The sequence below is a fragment of the Camponotus floridanus genome, unplaced genomic scaffold (genome assembly GCF_003227725.1).
Source record: "Camponotus floridanus strain SB8 unplaced genomic scaffold, Cflo_v7.5 scaffold34, whole genome shotgun sequence".
NCBI classification, from domain to species: Eukaryota; Metazoa; Arthropoda; class Insecta; order Hymenoptera; family Formicidae; genus Camponotus; species Camponotus floridanus.
The window spans coordinates 219420-239807 of NW_020229481.1; the positions used below are offsets into that span (position 1 = coordinate 219420).

At 32.7% G+C, this 20388-nt stretch overlaps 1 pseudogene; it reads right to left on the bottom strand.

Moving 5' to 3' along the window:
* Positions 1-1191: 1191 nt before the first annotated feature.
* LOC112638638 lies at positions 1192-16875 on the bottom strand (annotated as a pseudogene).
* Between the last annotated feature and the right edge of the window lie 3513 nt (positions 16876-20388).

Sequence of the window (20388 nt, forward strand, 5' to 3'; positions counted from 1 at the left end):
CAGCCTAATAATTCGACAGCATAAGTAACCAAAGATCGAAAATACTTAGGCTCGGTTCCACAAAATCGAGTTTAAACCGAGTTTATTTGAACGAACGTTATATTTAACGCTATGGTTAAACTCGTATTGCGATCCATAGCATGTTTTTAACGACAGTTTAGTTAAACCTATAATCTATACGAAGAAACTCTGTTTCTTGTCGAACATAAATTGTGATTGGTTACTGATAAATGAAGACCGGGAAGATTTAAACATGCTGAAATTTTGTACAGGTTATGTGTACGTGTTGATAGCTACGGATTTGCAAGTAGTCTTAAAGAAGTTGTGATATACAGAATGGCTAAGAATCAATTAAATCAGAAGAAGAGACAACAAAATTTCTCAAATTTAGAGAAAATAAAATTGAAATAATAGAACGCGAAAAAAACATTATAGAAAATAAAAAGACGGACAATGTTAGTGTCAAAGATAAAGAAACTTGTTGGAAAAATATCACAAATGAATTTAATAGCAATTCTATCTCAGGACATCGAGATATTACAAGTTTAAAGAATTGTTGGGATAATTTGAAGAAGAAAACTAGAAAATCTTACGCTGAAATCCGTAATGAAGTTTTTAAAACAGGTACATCTTATTATAATATTTTATTAAATATTAAATGATTTTATTTAATATACATATAAAACAATATTAAATATTAATATGCATGTTAAATATATAATATAAAAATATCAATATAAACTGTACATACGTCATTAATTTGGTAATTTCTATAGGTGGTGGAAAGATCAATATCATTGATGATCCAATCGCTGAAAGAGTAAAAAGTATTATTCAACCATCAGTTGAAGGTTTACAAAATAAATTTGACAGTGATCATATGTCAAGTACGTACTATAAAATAATTTTACTTGAAAAATTATTCTTTTTAGGACAAGAATTTAAAAATAAAAATCAATAATTTCTTTGTTAATATTAACAAATAAGTTATAATAAAGCATGATATGTATTGTAGACATAGATAATCCTCAGTGCAGCAAACAGTCGAAAAATGATGAAAACTGTGAAGAAAATAATGAATATTTCCAAATTGAGGTACATATTGTATATATATATATATATATATATATATATATATATATGTGATATATTATATAATGAATAGTAAAGATGATTGATAATAGAATAACATCAAGAAATAATCAAAACTAAATTTTTTGTATATTATAAAAATTAAATATCGAAATTTGATAATAATTATATATTCTACTATTTTTAATTATTAAATATTAAGCAATTTTATCGTAAATGTATGCTATTTATAAATGTGCTATAGTTTTTTCTTTACCTTTGAAAATAATCATTGATTAATATTTGCTGCATACTATTATTATTCATGGGTTCATTATTTCTACAAGGTATATTTCCATTTTGTAAAATATCTTCCCACGGTGCAGGCAGTTGTAATGTAGGATCATCTATTGGTAATGGATCTCCAGCACGTCGAGCAATATTATGCAATACTGCAGTTGCAACAATAACAGCTAACACTTTATCCACTTTTTGAAATCGAGATCCAAGTGCTAAAATAGGGAATCTTCTTTTCCATATTCCAAACACACGCTCGATAGTATTGCGTGTTCGTATGTGTGATTCATTATACAATTGTTCCGCACGAGTTCGTGGATTTTGTAAAGGAGTCATAAAATAAAAACGAATAGGATAACCACCATCACCTAACAATAAAGAATTTTGAAACGTTCCAGCTTCAAATAAGGCACGTATTCTGGAATTATTAAATATTGTAGCATCGTGCACTGATCCTTGCCAACGAGATACAAGATCAGTTATCTCTAAATTTGCATTGCAAATTGCTTGAACATTTATAGAAAAATATCCTTTTCTATTCCTAAAATATTCAGCGTCATTTCCACCTAAAATAAATAATTGTTAGTTAACTTGCAGTTATAAATGAAAATTTGTATGCAACAAAAATCAAAATACAATACAAATTTATTTAATTTGTTGATTAAAAATCAAAAATAATAAATAAAAGATATATATTTTGAGAAATATAAAAATGTAGAAGTGTGTATTTGAATTTATTTAGAGAAAAGTTATATTTTTTCAATCAAATTTATTTATAATATATATATATGTATATATATATATATATATATATATATATATATTATAAATAAATTTTCATTTTGATCTGTTAAAAAAATTTGTTTTAATGTAAATGTAATTTAAGAAATAAATTGTATGTGTGGCTTTTATATGTAAAAATATGCACTCATAATTTTATTGTTTTATTGTATGTAACAGATTTTTTCTTTAAAATGTTAAAAATTACTTACCAAATGACTGTATTTTTATATGAGTGCAATCTATGCAACCTATTACTCTTGGAAATCATGCAATATTAAAAAACTGTATCTGTTCTCTTTTTATTTCATCAGCAAGCATAGGAAATTTTATATATCTTGGTCGAAGACGAGCAATAGCAGCAGTCACGCGATGAATAATTCTGTGAGAACTTGTTTTACTCACTCCAGAAAAATCTGCTGCTGATAAGAAATGACTTCCAGTTGCATAAAATCTTAGAGTCAAAAGAAGCTGGTCTATTGGAGATATTGCATTGTTTCTAGCAATAAAATTTAATATGAATTAATCATTTTATTTCTTTTTTATTCTATACCCTAACAACACACATGTCCAAAAGACGTCCATAGAATATCTAGAGGATAGCCAAAGGATATTTTATGTCCTCTGGATGTCCTCTCGATGACCTCTGAACATCTTTTGGACATGTGTGTTGTTAGGGTATCAATATGAATCAATAATAACATTATATCAATGTTATTATTTCCTGATTTTAATATAATATGATATGTGCAATATTTAACAAATATTTTACAAATTTATTGGTGTTTACTAGATAGTGGTTAGAATGTAAAATATACTAAATTTGGTAAAATATACTAAATTTTGTGCATTTGAACATATTATCAACATAAAGTTGTTAATAATAATTTCATATATTATGAAATTAATTGAATATCATTGATCTATTATAAAACAGACTTAGATGCTACTATATTCTATTCTATATTACTATTATAGAATGTGATCTATACTATATGTAATCTATCTATTAAAATAAATCCAATATTTATATAAATACATTTTATATACTTACAGTTCTGTTTTATGAGAAATTTCCTGCTCAATTTCTGCTAGCACTGTAATAACAGAGTTCTTTGATAAACGAAATCGTCCATGAAAATCGACGTCATCAAATTCTTCTAAGTATGAAGGTCGTCTTCTTATAATTTTTGGGCGTCGATAAATTACATTTTCAAAATATTCATCTTCAGATGAAGATAATATGTATTCTAAAGCCATTATTCAATATATAAATCTAAATTATATATCAATATAACCTCAAAAAGTTGTAGCTTACTATTATACTGTAGTTCTCGACGGTAAGAAATTTTGACACTGAAATTGATGACGCTGCAGTAGTAAACTTCGTTTATCTTCATTAAACGCCCAAAATTGAGCGTTTAACTTTAACCGCAAGAAATTAACGTTAACCGCAGTTTAAAGCAGTTATGGAACACAACATTTTCCTTAAGCCAGGTTTAACGAGTTAAACTTCGATTAAAGCGAGTTGTGAAACCGGGCCTTAATACTTGCGAAGACAGATCACGTATGCGATAGGCGAACGATATTCTCAAATTTCGATAGCCGACGGCAGACGGAGACTTTTCTCCGCCGTTGTCTCACCTCTTTCTTCCGCGCAATCCGCTCAAATTTCACTCTCAATATTCTGACGATTATCTCGCACCGCGACCAATTCGGCAGATACAAATTATCGTTTATCACGCGTTATTCGACGGCGCAATAAACGTGACGAAGATGCAAATATTCTATGATCCTTTATCACGCTCGATGCGACAGCGTAATAGGCGCGACAATGACGCAAATATTTTCACGCTCATACTATAATAAAATACCAGAATAAAATACCGCTCATACGCACTCTTAACAATTAACGACGACATACACGCAATTCGACATCAAAAATCGCCCTGAGATACGTCCCGGAATATCCTACGCGGCAACGACAGCGGTACGACAACACGGGCGGTATTCGCTTTCGCGATCCTTCGCGCACGCGGTCGATATTCGACGGTCGATAGCTTCACGTACGGAACACCCGAAACCCGTAGAGAGATGAACGTTGCCTTATCGATTTAACGCCGATGTTACGATGGTCCTTCCTCGGTCGCTTGCCTCCGGTCGCCCGACAAACTCACGAAATATCACCGTCTCGGCACTGGGCCTGAGCGGTCGCGAAACACGAAAAAGATGGCGACGACGGTAGAACGGCCGGCACGCGGACGAAATCGCGTACGTGGCTTACACGAAAAGATGGGCAACCTCACCGACTACGTTTCCTCCTGCAGGGGATGGTCCTCGGCCTCGTCCTCTCGGCTCTCTCGGCAGCGGCGACAAACACGGAAAATTTAGCACAAAGCGACAACGATATATCAAAGCGACTTATTCTCGCGAGCGTCCGCACCAGAATGATCCTGGGATCTCGCGGCCCGGGGTCGATAGCGGCGTCAATGACCGTTTAGTGGGGTGCGCAGCCTCGCGGCCAATCAGGATACGGCACGCAAGAGGTCCTAGCGCCTCGCGAGATCCGCGGCGCTTTTAGCGCTTCGCGCGCAATTGATTTAATTCGAATTGTTAATTGCTGTCGCGGGCCCCGGTATAAGGGCCCGTTGGAGGCTCCGCTGTCGTTTGTCCTCCTCGGAGGGTAGCGTTGATCGGACCTCCGTCCTCCACCCTGGGACGCGGGCGAATTCCCCTGGTATCGTCCTATCAAGCGCTATTATCTCCTCCGTTCGCTGTCGACAAGCGTCTTGCTGCAATCTTCCTTGATGTGCTTCCGGTCCTCCGGATCTTCTCCGGTGAGGTTCCCGTTGTCGTTTTTGACAAATAAACAAAAATTCGATACAATTAATAAAAATCTTTACAAACTAACGATAGCGCTCTCCGGGGATTTTTTTTTGATAACGCTCTCTCGAGGTGGATTCTGGCGCGGCCGCTCGGCCCGCGCCCCGTAAAATCTCGGGGCGGATGGACGCGCTACAGGACGGCAACGTCACAGTATATACATAAAAATAATTAGCTTTTTTATTAATTTATATAATTATATTTTATATATATAATTTTTACATTATAATGATAAACTTTTTCTTTTAGACACAGAAGAAGAAATAAAAAAGGAAGAAAAATGTCTCAAAACAAATATCTTTATTACATATAACAGCGTTTTTTTTATTAAATTAAATTTATTTAAACTTTAAATTAATTAATACCAAATAGATAAAAATAACAACATAACATTATTTTCTTATTATTAGTTATTGGTTTTTCTCGAGATTTTTCCTTATTCATTTCCTTTTTTTGTTCATTACATTAATTTGGTATTTTTTTGGTATATTTTGTTCATTATATTAATTTGGTTTTTTTGGTATATAAGAATATATGTATATAAACTATTCTGTAAATAATATCTTATAAGAGAAAATAAAAACAATAATCTTTATTTAAGTTTAGTATTTATTTTCATCTTGTGATTACTTTTTACTTATTACTTTTTAATATATGGTTACTTTTATAATATTACTTTTTTATTACTTTTTTAATATATGGTTTTACATTATGGTTATACATCTAATTTGTATATAATTTTAATGAAATTTACCGAAAGTATTTCAATAATAAAATGAACAGAAAAGTTGTCCGTCCGCATAATTGTGTATAATTGCCCGAGTTTAATTAATGACTCTCGTATAACATGTTTGCTCCAGAAAATTTTTATGAAAAATAGATTGTATAATTAATTCACTCCAATGATATAATAGCCTCGAATACAGTGTATAGGCACAACCACTCTCATCTATTAAAGCTTAAGGCAATCTTAGTCGTCTTCAATGTGTCACGGTTTCAGAAAGATTGTTGTAAACGGCATCGCCTCCAAATTAGAAAACGATATAGAGATATATGGAGGAAACACACAATGAAAATAAATACTAAACTTAAATGAAGATTATTATTGTTTTAATTTTCTCTTATAAGATATTATTTACAGAATAGTTTATATACATATATTCTTATATATCATAAAAACTAAATTAATATAATGAACAAGAAAAGGAAATGAATAAGGAAAAACCTCGGGAAAAACCAATAACGAATAATAAGAAAATAACGTTATGTTGTTATTTTTATCTATTCGGTATTAATTAATTTAAAGTTTAAATAAATTTAATTTAATAAAAAAACACTGTTATGTGTAATAAAAATATTTTTTTTCAGAAATTTTTCTTTCTTTCTTATTTCTTCTTCTGTGTCTAAAAGAAAAAGTTTGTCATTATAATGTAAATATTATATATATAAAATATAATTATATAAATTTAAAAAAGTAATTATTTTTATGTATATACATATACTTAATAATATTTAAAAATTTTTAATTAATAAAAATAAATAATTAATAATTTTATTATCTTAATAATTTTTCCTTTCAACTTCTTCACATTTTCTTTTACAAGGTGCATGCACACCTTTTAACAAAGCAGTTAAAGGCATATGCCCATCGATTTTTTTATGTCCTTTATTTCATTAATTGATAGATATGATGAATTTACTATAAAAAGGATATAGATAATTATATAAGATATATCAATAAAAGATATATAAAATAGATCAATTTATCTTGTACAGAAAAAATGTAGTTAAAATATTCAATACAAATTAACACTTGTAAATAATATAATATAGTTAAAAAAAATGCTAAATTTTTATATATCTTAAATTTTTTAAAAAGTTAGATTAGATTAGGTTGTTTAATGATTCTAAAATTTTAAGAATAAATAAGTATTTTTTTACCTGTATTGTACATGATATCAGTAATTTATATTTTATCTCCTTTATTAATGTTCAATTGTTTGAAAGTCATCATATTTGAAATTTAACACATGTATCTCTAATTTATATGTTCCATCCGTAATTGATCCATATCCAATTATTTTATTTAATTTGATATTAAATGATTCTGAAAAATTGATCTTAACATATCCTTCTACTTCTACATAAAGAATAAAAAGAATTAATAATAATATTAATTTTAATTGACATTTTTAATATTTTAATAAATATTATAAATAATGATAATAATAACTTTTAATTTTCTAAGAAAATAACAAATAATAATAATTTATTATAAAACTTACTAATACATTCTGAGGTGTTTAAAACATCTTGTAGTAGTGTTACTTTTGGTTTGACATTTACAGAACTTTTAGGTTCGTAATTTGCAATTCATAAGATACATTTTCGTGATTAAATTGGAGTGATTTCGGTGTTTTTGCCTGTACACCATCTAAAAATTATTAATTGGATTATCTAAAAATAAAATAAATTTTAATATTAGGAACAAGATTATATAAATATATTTCAATTTTTAAATATACAAAAATTGTGCGTTAATACTTAATTTTAAAAAAATTTTAATTTTGTAGTAAATTATTTACACAATATTTAACAACATATATTTAAAATTAATTAAAAAATTATTTAATATTTCAGAAAGAAATTAAAATGTAAAACATAAAATTAATATATAAAAATAAAAGTAAATATTTACACAATTAGACAAAATGTGATGCTCCACGTTGTCAATTTCGTCGTTCCAAACAACAACTTGAACACATCATCCATTACCGTTATTTAATAAAAATTTGAAAAATTTGTACATATTTGTTTCTACATATCTAATGTGCAATAATATATCTGAATAATTATATACAAACTTTAATAGTATTTAATGAACTTTATTAATATTTTTGTTATTAAAAATATCCATTATGAATAAAAATAAGTCTATTTTTATTTATATTGTGGAATCATAAATTTTTACTGCATCGAAGATCTCGTTAGGCGTTAATAATTGGGTAGAATCAATATCCTCATTCTCATACAGTTTCTCCATTTTTTATGTTCTTTATTTTTTTTATTCAAGTTATTCCTAATCCTTGAGCACTAATTATGGTTTATCCTAGATCTTGGGCACTAATTATGGAGGAATACAATAATTCTTCTTTAATTTCTACTAAGGTATTTATTATTTTTACTATACTTTTATAAATTTTTTAAAATAATACACATTTATAAAGACATATGTAATGTTACAGAGAGATGTACAACAATTAAGAAAATATTGGTCTAATCTTAAAACACTAAATAAAAATATATTGACAGCAGAAAAACAATCAAGATTCCTGACTGGAGGAGGACCAGAAAAAGAGATTAATGAAGAAGTTGATCCAAATGTTTTGGATATTGTTCCTGATTTAATGGCAACAGCAGCAACGATTGCTTCAAGTAATTTCTCTACGCTAGAATCCAAAGGTATTTAAAACATTTTTGATAACATGCATAAATATTTTTTAATTTAAAAAAATTATATTTAAAATTATATTTGCTAAAAGAAATAACTCGATATTTCAGATCGACAAAGAGAAGTTTTTAAAGCAGTACGACAGAATTCTTTCACGAAAATTGATTTCATTACTGAAGATTTACAAACCCAAAAATTATTAAGTACATGTGATGAATTGATATCTGACAGCAGTAAGTTAATTTAAACTAATAAAGTTTTATTTTAACTGTATAAATAAAATAATTATTTTATATTCTTTTTTGTATACAGAAAATAAAAAAAGAAATGATAATTTAGAGGCGAGTTTTAAAATTGATGATACGTCTTTTCTGAAAGAATCCAGTAATGAATCTGGTAAGATAAATATTCATTAAATATTAAAGTTTAATTAAAGTTTACTTATAATATGTATGCATATTATTAAAAATATATTTTAGATATATATATAGTTGAACAAGAAAATAAAGAAAATTCATTACACTTTGGAAAAAGCAAACATACAAATACCAAATCGATCTCAGCTACTCCAAAAAGACAAAAGACTGATAGAATAACTTTAGTTTGTGAAAAAGAAATGGAATTGGCAGATATAAAAATAAACCATGAAATTGAAATGTGTAAACTTAAAAAAGAAAGAGAAGAATTTATCAATCGTATTACGATGGAGAAGTTACTGTTAGAAAAAAAGAATTACAAGAAAGAGTCAAATTAGCTAAATTTCGTGTTCAAAAGGAGATGTAAGTAATGACTCAGCTAACAAATAACAAAAATTATTTCTAAATATCTTTTTAATTTCAGGGAAGGATATTATGTTCCAGATAATGAGCAAGAATAAATTACTCTATGTTGTTTTATTTTTAATTTTATACTGTGACGTTCTGGTAACGTCAATCCGTTGGTTCCGTGAGGCAGGCTTTTCCAACAGTTGTCCGAGTTCGACAGAACGTCTTAATTGTGGGTTCTTTTTCTTGCGGTTAAGGGGGTAAAACCCCAGGATAATTAACTGCTTTGAATTGGGTTTTCTTTACTGACGATGATTAAAGAAATATTTGTTTAAAATTTAAACTCTTTATTCTGACTTGAATTGCTCTAGCAGTTTACAGTACGAATAAGAGTCTGAGTGGGTTTAAGTCCAGAGTGAATCTGAACTGACTGACTGACTGATTTAAAACTGAGCAAGAATGAGATTGAACAGAGTTCTTGTTCCGTTGTTGGAAGAGTTTTTATACTCTTTTAAAATTAAATAGTAGGGGTAATTTATGATGGAGTTTTAAGAACAAATTCTTTAGCTATGAAACGGATTTTTGCGAACTTCTTGAGTGGTCCTTAAGAAAAAGTTTTAATTCTAAGAATACATATTAGTTGGTTCTCTGAATGCAAGGTCGTGTCTTACATAAATTACGATAAATGACCCTTTCCAAAGAATTACAATAACTATTTGATTATTTAAAATATTGGTCATTTATCATGATTTTTACATAAATAGATTCTCTCTAATCTTTGGACATGTTTTACAATATATTTATATAAAAGAAGCTTATATTTAAAAGGACTTCCTTATATCGGTCTTTGTCATTCCTAAGTATTACACATAAGTCTATCTCGCTCGTATAGATGATTCTCACACACACACACACACACACACACACACACACACACACACACACACACACACACACACACCACACACACACACACACACACACACACACACCACACACACACACACACACACACACACACACACACACACACACACACACACAGGGTGACCCATTTTAACTTAGGCAGCCAAATAACTCGAAAAATAAGCACACTACGAAAAAATGATTAGAATCAAAATTTCGTCATTTCGAGGGGGACGTACAATGACGTTAAAATCAGCCCCCCCACCCCTCCCCCTGGGCGGTGAGGGGGGGCAAGTTTGAAATCTTAAATGGAACCCCCTATTTTTCATTGCATATTCTTGTAGCTTATCTCGAGAGCTTTCCAAAACACTATAATTAAGTACCTTTTTATTAAGTACTTTTTGAGTTATAAGGCTTGAAATAATTTCTTAATTTTACATAATCCATAAAATATCCAGTAAATCATTCATTTTTCGATTATCTTACCTTCATACTTTTATGTACAAAATAATGAAAGGAATCAATTGGTGTAAAGAAAACATACAGTTGTTTTTAAGAAAAAATATTTAATTTAAAACTGTATGTTTTCTTTAGCATGCGTGCGTGCGTGCGTGCGTGCGTGCGTGCGTGCGTGCGTGCGTGCGTGCGTGCGTGCGTGCGTGCGTGCGTGCGTGCGTGCGTGCGTGCGTGCGTGCGTGCGTGCGTGCGTGCGTGCGTGCGTGCGTGCGTGCGTGCGTGCGTGCGTGCGTGCGTGCGTGCGTGCGTGCGTGCGTGCGTGCGTGCGTGCGTGCGTGCGTGCGTGCGTGCGTGCGTGCGTGCGTGCGTGCGTGCGTGCGTGCGTGCGTGCGTGCGTGCGTGCGTGCGTGCGTGCGTGCGTGCGTACATATATACAGTTATCATAATATAACAAAATGATGATTATTATTAAAAATAAAATATTTGGAACAATTATATAAATTATATAAATAAAACCTTACTCCTTTTGAAAAGCTGGACCAAAAAATATGGTAGGTACAGCATCTGGATGTAAACGAATGACAGCCTTTTTTATAACGCACTTGTCCTCAAAATGCAAGTGGTATAGTGTACAATTTTGATATGCGTACTTTGGCCTTTTCAATTTCAAATCCATCCTTTTTGATGCCTCTATCCATTTTAACCACCTGTAAAGTGTAATGAAAATTCATAAATATAAAAGTATATGATATGTATATATTATTTACTTTAAAAATATGAAAATATACATATATATAATTAAATTACACATTTTATAAATAATAATTAAAACATTATCATACCTGTCATATTCTTTTGGAAATCTAAAAAAAGTGCCGTTTTTCTACATTGATAAAACTCATACATCCTGGCACTGCGCAGCATTGTTTGGTTTTCTTGTCCATGTTTCCCTTAGGCCTTCCGGATCACCAAACAGCACCTGAAAAAGAAGCTAAGATCAAGGTGCAAAAATTTCCTAACAAGAGAATTGAAAACCTATATAAATAAATAGATTAACTATCCTCTTCAGGAAAGCTTCTACACACAAATAATTCTTTCACTTCACCACTTCATCACTTCTCTACTTCACCACTTCTCGCTTAATTTGCACCTCTAATCACGTATTCTCACTTCACTCGCGTAATTGTTGCTGACAAATATTTATGCCGGCATTTAATACTGAGATCAGTGAGCATTTAAACTGTAATTTAAACACAGATGTGATTTTACCGCCAAGAAAGAGAAAGAGAGAGAGCGAAAATGATAGGAGAAAGTGAGAGAAAAGTACAGATGGCAGTACTGGTATACTCGCTGACTTCGCGCATACGCATTTCATTTTATGCTACACAAACTTCAAAGTTGCCGACAGGGAGTTGCGCTACTGTATATACTGTGTTATTATTTAGGGATTGAAATATATATGTTTCGTTTAAAAATTATGATATGATTTAGTCGTCTTTTAGTCATCTTTTAGTCATTTTTTGGCTTGACAGATTAGTGACTAAATTCGGGTCATGAGCCGACTTTTCGTCGACTATTGTCTAACTAAAAGACGTCTTTGATGAAAATATGTCCAGTTTTAGTCGTCTTTTAGACGTCTTTGTGCCCTGTGGGATATACAGGGTGATTCAAAATAACCCCTGTGTCCGTGAAATGACACATTGTTGAGTCAATTCTAAGACGATTTTTCATTTTGCAAAATTTCGTCCGAAGCTTAGTTTTCGAATTATTAAAGAAAGAAGTTAACGCATGACGGGTCGGATACAAGAGATAGGCAAGGGTGACGCGAGACCCGTCAGACGCGGGCGCTTACGCGGGGCGCCTGCTGCGATCAGCTGGTATACACACAACACACATGCGACACATACATTCTCTCTCTATCTGCTGTCTGTCTGTCTGTCTGTCTCTCTCTCTCTCTCTCTTTCATTCGCTCACTCTCTCTCACATTTTTTTTTTTTTTTTTTTTTTTTTTTACGAGAGGGGAAAATGCATTTTATGCATACTCACCGGTCGATCCAGTGAGTTATGTGGGACTCGAGTACCAAGTCGAATTACCAACTCGGTACTCCCTACCCACTAAAAACCCCTCTCTTTTCGCGAATTTTCTTTGACACACTGTCCCTCTGTCCTTCCCGAGATCCGTTTTCACATAACGTTAAAATATAGTTATTATTACCTTGTTCGATGACTTCTGATGTATTGCTGTAATTGCTTGAAGGAGAAATGAATTTTCCGATAGATCGTACGTTCTCAAATTTAACGTAGATATCACGTTGCACAAGACAGAAATCCACACTAAATTATTAACTGAAAGTTTTTCTTCTTTTATGAACTGCATTCTTTTATAAACTTTAACGTAATCACATTTATTTATTCACTCGATGAGACGAGAAATTTACTGATGACTCTATCACTAATCACTGTCGAATAATAACTGTTGGCGATTAAAAATCACTCGATGAAAGAAACACGCGCGGACACGTTACTACACGACGCGACAATGCGACGATAATTACTCGGCGACTGCAAGTACCGCTGCTTCCTTGTCATGGTAGGTTGCGGTAGGTTAAGGTACTACTGGCGCTATCGAACGCGATCATGTGTTCGATTGAAGAATGCGTGGTAGACGTAAAGAATAAACATTTAACATATTAATATTATTATCATGAATGTGTGTGATGTCCATACATCGTATGATATCTATTTAAAAATTAATTAGATTAAATAAGTGTTTTTAAAATATTTATTACTTTTATACACCCATATTAAATATTTAATTAATATTAAATATTTATTTAATTATTTTATCTATATTATTTACTATTTTATTTAACTATTTTATTTAACTATTTTATCTTTAACTATTCTATTTATTTATTTATCTATTTCATCTATTTATTTTTAACTATTTATTATCAATGACCGATTTTCTATCATTGATAATAAATAGTTAAAAATAAATAGATGAAATAGATAAATAAATAAATAGAATAGTTAAAGATAAAATATTAAATAAAATAGTTAAATAAAATAGTAAATAATATAGATAAAATAATTAAATAAATATTTAATATTAATTAAATATTTAATATGGGTGTATAAAAGTAATAAATATTTTAAAAACACTTATTTAATCTAATTAATTTTTAAATAGATATCATACGATGTATGGACATCACACACATTCATGATAATAATATTAATATGTTAAATGTTTATTCTTTACGTCTACCACGCATTCTTCAATCGAACACATGATCGCGTTCGATAGCGCCAGTAGTACCTTAACCTACCGCAACCTATCATGACAAGGAAGCAGCGGTACTTGCAGTCGCCGAGTAATTATCGTCGCATTGTCGCGTCGTGTAGTAACGTGTCCGCGCGTGTTTCTTTCATCGAGTGATTTTTAATCGCCAACAGTTATTATTCGACAGTGATTAGTGATAGAGTCATCAGTAAATTTCTCGTCTCATCGAGTGAATAAATAAATGTGATTACGTTAAAGTTTATAAAAGAATGCAGTTCATAAAAGAAGAAAAACTTTCAGTTAATAATTTAGTGTGGATTTCTGTCTTGTGCAACGTGATATCTACGTTAAATTTGAGAACGTACGATCTATCGGAAAATTCATTTCTCCTTCAAGCAATTACAGCAATACATCAGAAGTCATCGAACAAGGTAATAATAACTATTTTTTAACGTTATGTGAAAACGGATCTCGGGAAGGACAGAGGGACAGTGTGTCAAAGAAAATTCGCGAAAAGAGAGGGGTTTTTAGTGGGTAGGGAGTACCGAGTTGGTAATTCGACTTGGTACTCGAGTCCCACATAACTCACTGGATCGACCGGTGAGTATGCATGAAATGCATTTTCCCCTCTCGTAAAAAAAAAAAAAAAAAAAAAAATGTGAGAGAGAGTGAGCGAATGAAAGAGAGAGAGAGAGAGAGAGACAGACAGACAGACAGACAGCAAATAGAGAGAGAATGTATTGTCGCATGTGTGTTGTGTGTATACCAGCTGATCGCAGCAGGCGCCCCGCGTAAGCGCCCGCGTCTGACGGGTCTCGCGTCACCCTTGCCTATCTCTTGTATCCGACCCGTCATGCGTTAACTTCTTTCTTTAATAATTCGAAAACTAAGCTTCGGACGAAATTTTGCAAAATGAAAAATCGTCTTAGAATTGACTCAACAATGTGTCATTTCACGGACACAGGGGTTATTTTGAATCACCCTGTATACAGGGTCTACCAAAAGTGTGGAAACCCCTAAATATCTCGGAAAATATACGTTTTACAGAAAAGTGTTTCCAACAAAAGTTGTAGGATTTAAGAAGATCTATATACTGATTCTATCAGTTTGACCTTGGATGGCGTCGTCAAGGTCAGGTCAAGGTCACATTGACTTTTTTAAATGACACCCCCTACATTTGATTGCATATTCTTATAGCTTAATTCAAGAGCTTTCCAAAACACTATAATAATGTTCATTTTTATTAAGTACTTTGCGAGTTATGAGGGTTGAAATAATTTCTTAATTTTACATAAACCATAAAATATCTAGTAAACCATTCATTTTTCGATTATCTTACCTTCATACTTTTATGTACAAATTAATGAGAGGAATCAATTGGTATAAAGAAAACACATAGTTGTTTCTAAGAAAAAATATGTAATTTGCAATTAACAATTCCATATTTTTTCTTAAAAACAACTGTATGTTTTCTTTACACCAATTGATTCCTTTCATTATTTTGTACATAAAAATATGAAGGTAAGATAATCGAAAAATGAATGGTTTACTAGATATTTTATGGTTTATGTAAAATTAAGAAATTATTTCAACCCTCATAACTCGCAAAGTACTTAATAAAAATGAACATTATTATAGTGTTTTGGAAAGCTCTTGAATTAAGCTATAAGAATATGCAATCAAATGTAGGGGGTGTCATTTAAAAAAGTCAATGTGACCTTGACCTGACCTTGACGACGCCATCCAAGGTCAAACTGATAGAATCAGTATATAGATCTTCTTAAACCCTACAACTTTTGTTGGAAACACTTTTCTGTAAAACGTATATTTTCCGAGATATTTAGGGGTTTCCACACTTTTGGTAGACCCTGTATATATATATATATATAACTTACAATATCAATTTTTTTATCAATTTTCAGAAATTCTAAAGTTAAATATAAATTTCCTTATATATATAATTTTTTATGTATCTATTATTTCGTTGATTACCAAGGTAAACTTTTAATGCTTGCCAAGAACGAACTCGCGAAAACGCAACATAAAGTTGCCCATGATTAAAAACATCTTTACGAAGATCTAAACCAATTTTATCAAACGTTTGTCCATGTGATTTGTTAATTGTCATGGCAAAAGCTAATCTTATTGGAAACTGTCTTCTGGAAAAAGTAAAAGGATAAACATTTTCACAATATGATGTTATTCGATTCAAGAAAACAATATCTTCTGCTTTGTCATCTGTTAAAATCTTACACTTCAATAAATGATCCGCAAGTTCTATAACTATTAATCTAGTACCATTACAAAGTCCTTCATTGATACTAAGATTTCTAATCAACATAATGATACAATTTGGTCTTAAACGTAATTCATATGGAGGTAGAGATGGTAGAGATAAACTATTTAAATATTCTGGTAACACAACTTCACTAATATCACCATTGTCACTATTTACAACACAATCTACACTTGTATAAATTTTTTCATCAGCACTATCTAATAATTCAACAACTTTTTTATTGATTTCGTCTACATCAACATTTCTTGCAGAAAGTATCGCACATTTAGCTATTTTAACATTTAGTTATTTTAACAAACTGTTTTTTCCGTATTAAATCTCCATATATATCTTCCACAATATTAGCATTAATAGACGCTACACAACATTCAGGAATTTGTATATTATCATCGAAATCATTTAATATGCCATCTCCCATATTCAACAAAAACTTTGCAAATTCAATTCCTTCTGGGAGAACTCGCATATTTTGTGTTAAAGAAAATTTTATGAAATGTTTCCAAGTAGAACTAAATTTAATAGAAAGATTGACAATTTCATTTCGAGTAGCATGTACTTTAACAGGCATAAGTTGTCTGAAATCGCCACCTAATAAAATAATTTTTCCACCAAAGGGAAAATCCTTATTCATAATATCACGTAATGTTCTATCCATAATCTCTAAAGCATATCGTGGTGCCATTGGTGCTTCATCCCAAATATAAATATCAGTTTCTTTTAAATATTGAGCTTCTTTTGATTGTATTTTAATAGCAGATGATGAATCAGCAAATAATGAAATCGGTAACCCAAATGTCTTATGAACTGTTTTTCCAGCAGATAGTAATGTGGCTGCGATTCCCGTAAAAGCCATTGTACATACGCGTTTATTTCTAATTCTAGCTAAATAATAGATAGTTGTACATATAAATGTTTTACCTGATCCACTTGAACCATCAATATAAAAACAATTATTATTATGATTATTATTGTCTAATCTATTTAATAAAAGATTGACTATTTCTTTTTGCTCGTCATTTAATTGTTTATATTGTTTGGTATCTATTTCTATAGCTTCTTCAAGTGTCATATAATCCTCCTCATCACTATTTTCCATTAACTGTTCCATTTGAGGAAAATCAGAAAGACTTTTACCTTCAACATGAAGCATATCATTAATTCGCGCATAAGCTTTATTTTGACCTTGTAATATCAAAATGTCTAACGTAATCCTCAGACATCACCCATCATTTGATAAGATTGAGCAAATATATTAAATTCTCGCATTATATGTTCAAGATTTTGTACAATTTCCAAATCTAAATATAAATTTTGATTAAGACGATGATCTATTGCTTCATTTGAATCCACAATAAAAAGTTGACCATTAGTAGGACTTTCATTTTGTGCAGCATATAATGCTGTATTTGATAATAAATTTGACCTTGCATTTTGAAGTATGGACCAGGTCATCTATCTTCAAAGTTAATTAAATTTGCATTGAATGATGCAAAGGAAAACGAACTATTATAACTATGAATATGTTGGAAAAAATCATTAAATTTTATATGACTACCATCAAATAAACTACGAATAAATTGAGGATGTTCAGGAAATGGTTGCAAATATACTGCACCGTGATTGCAACAATCGTGAAATGAACTTCCTCTATTAGATATTTTTTTAGCTGCAAAATGCTTTGCAGTGAACACAAGACACGTTCATAGAATATAATATAATATTTAACCACATTGCTAATTAATAAAGTATTATCATTAATTAAACACGGTTGATTTTGTGATCGATAATGAGATTGATTTTCTTCACAATTTTGATAAAGTGGTGCAACATTTGTAGAATTTATGTTACTATTATTTGAAATTGCTTTTGCAATCTCACGATGACGACGCTGATTTCCTTTCAAGACGTCGACGTTGGAATTCTTCTTCTTCTTCTAAAGTACGTTCTACTCTACGTTTTGGCATTTTGAAATAATCAAATAATTACACTAACAAATATAAAACTGTAAAAACACAATTTTAATTATATGTAATTTTTTAATTTATTTTTTAAATAAATCTAATCAAAATTTTTAAGTATATTGCAATAAAAGATCGATAAATAAAATGTAAATTATATATATTATTTTAAAGAATATGTTATAAATAAATTAAATAAAATAAATAAAATAAATAAAATAAATAAAATAAAGAAAGCGGCCATGTTGGGTTGGAGGAGAGACAGGCCGGAAAAGAGTAGTGGAGTGAAAGTGGAGAGAGTGGAGGATGGAGGAGTAACTGAAGCGTGAGAGTTGGAAGAGGGAGAGGGGAGAGATCGAGGATCAAGAGAGCATGGAGGCAGTGACAGGAGAAGGGTGGAGGAGAAGAACGAAGGAGTTGGAAAATGTGAGAAGAAAGTGCTGAGTAAGGAAGAATGTGGAGAGGGGGGAAAGACAGGAGGATGAGGAGCGAATGTGGTAGGTGGGAGGAAATGGTACGGTAGGACAGAGTTAAGGAAGTGGAGATTAGAAAGGGCGCTGGGGTAGAAGAGTGGCGGACGAGATGGAGAGAAGGAAAGAAAGGAGATGGCGCGCAAAGGCGGTAGTATCGAAAGAAGGATCGACAAATCGACAGATCGATAAGAAGATGGTGACTGTAGGTGATAGCACGTGTGGCGAGAAGGAAGGATCGGTGAAAATGGCTGGAAGGTGTGATGGTGTGGTGGAGGAGCTGAGGGAGATAAGGAGGGTGATGGAGGAGATGGTGGAGCTAATGAAGGTAGTGGTGAGTGGGTTAGAGAGGATGGAGAAGTGCGGACAGAAAGAGAAGAATGAGAGGGTTAGGAAGGAGGAGTGCGGTGAGAAGATGGAGGAGAGGCGGAGAGGAATGGAGAGGAAGGTGGAGCGGGAGGGAGACAAGAGGAATGAGGAGGTGAGGACGGAGGCGCAGATTTTTCAGAAGGAGGAAGAGACAAGAACGCGGAAAGAAGAGAGAGGAGCGAAGGATGACAGGGAGGACAGAGAGGAAGAGAACAGGAGGCGTAGGTCGGACGGGAAGGAAGAGGTGGAGGTAGATCGGAAGCAGGAAAGGAGGAGGCTGGAGCGGAAGGGAAGAAAGAAAGCTGAAGTGGAGGAAAGAGTGCAGGCAGAAGAGGACGGGGGAGGGAGGAATGACAAGAGGGGAGGGAAGATTGAGAGTACGGAAGAGAGGAGGGTGAGGTGGCAAGTAGGAAAGTCGGCGAGGAAGTGGGAGGGAGAGAGTTCAGAAGAGGAAAGTTGTAGGAAAGAATGGTGGAAGCTGGTGGCCGAGGAAGAGGAGAAAAAGAAGGAGAGGAGTGAAGATGGGAAGAAGGAGAGAGAGAAGAAGAGAGAAGAGAGGAAGGAAGAAGAGGACAGGGTAAAAATGGAAGAAGCATGGAGAAGATTTGAAGAAAGGAGAGACAGGAGGAGGAGGAGCAGGGAAAGGAGAGAGGCAAAGAGGAAGGAGAAGGAGAGAGAGGAGGAGAGAAGAAGGAGAAGAGAGAAGAGAATGAATTTAGTGTGGAGAGGGATAGATGGAGGTAGTGCGGAAGAGAGGAGGAGGATAATGGAGAGAATAATGGAGGTGGAACTAGGAAGGAAGGTGGAGGTAGGAGAGGTAGTAGAAAGGAAAGGGACGGCGGGCACGGTGTTAATAGTAAGGATGGCAAAGAAAAGGGATAGGGAAGGGATTTTAGAGAGAGGTGGGAAGATAAACAGGGACTGGGGGATAGGGGTAGACGAAGATCTGACAATGGAGGAGAGGAAGGTTAGGTGGAGGCTAGTGAAAAGGGCGAGGATAGAGAAGGCAAGGGGGAACGAGGTAGAGGTAAGGAACAGGAAGATGTGGGTGAACGGGGAGGTTTGGCGGTGGGACGCAGAGGAGGACAGGTGGACGGAGGGGTCAGAGGGTTCGGAGGAGGAAAACGCGGAGGAGAGGTATGAGTGAGAAGGAGGAGTAGGGGGAATTGGAGGATAGGAGATGAAAGGGGGAGGATCAGGGGGGAAATGGAAAAGGGGGAGTAGAAAGGGGAAGACGCAGAGATTGAGAGAGATTGAGGTGAAAGGGGAAAGGAGGATGGGGAGAGATGGTAAGGTCTGTGATAGAGGGACAGGGGGAGGGAAGAATGAGTGGGGGAATATGGAGAGAGGAGGAGGGAAAGGTCAGGGTGGGTGGTTAGATTTGTTTCAGATAAGAAG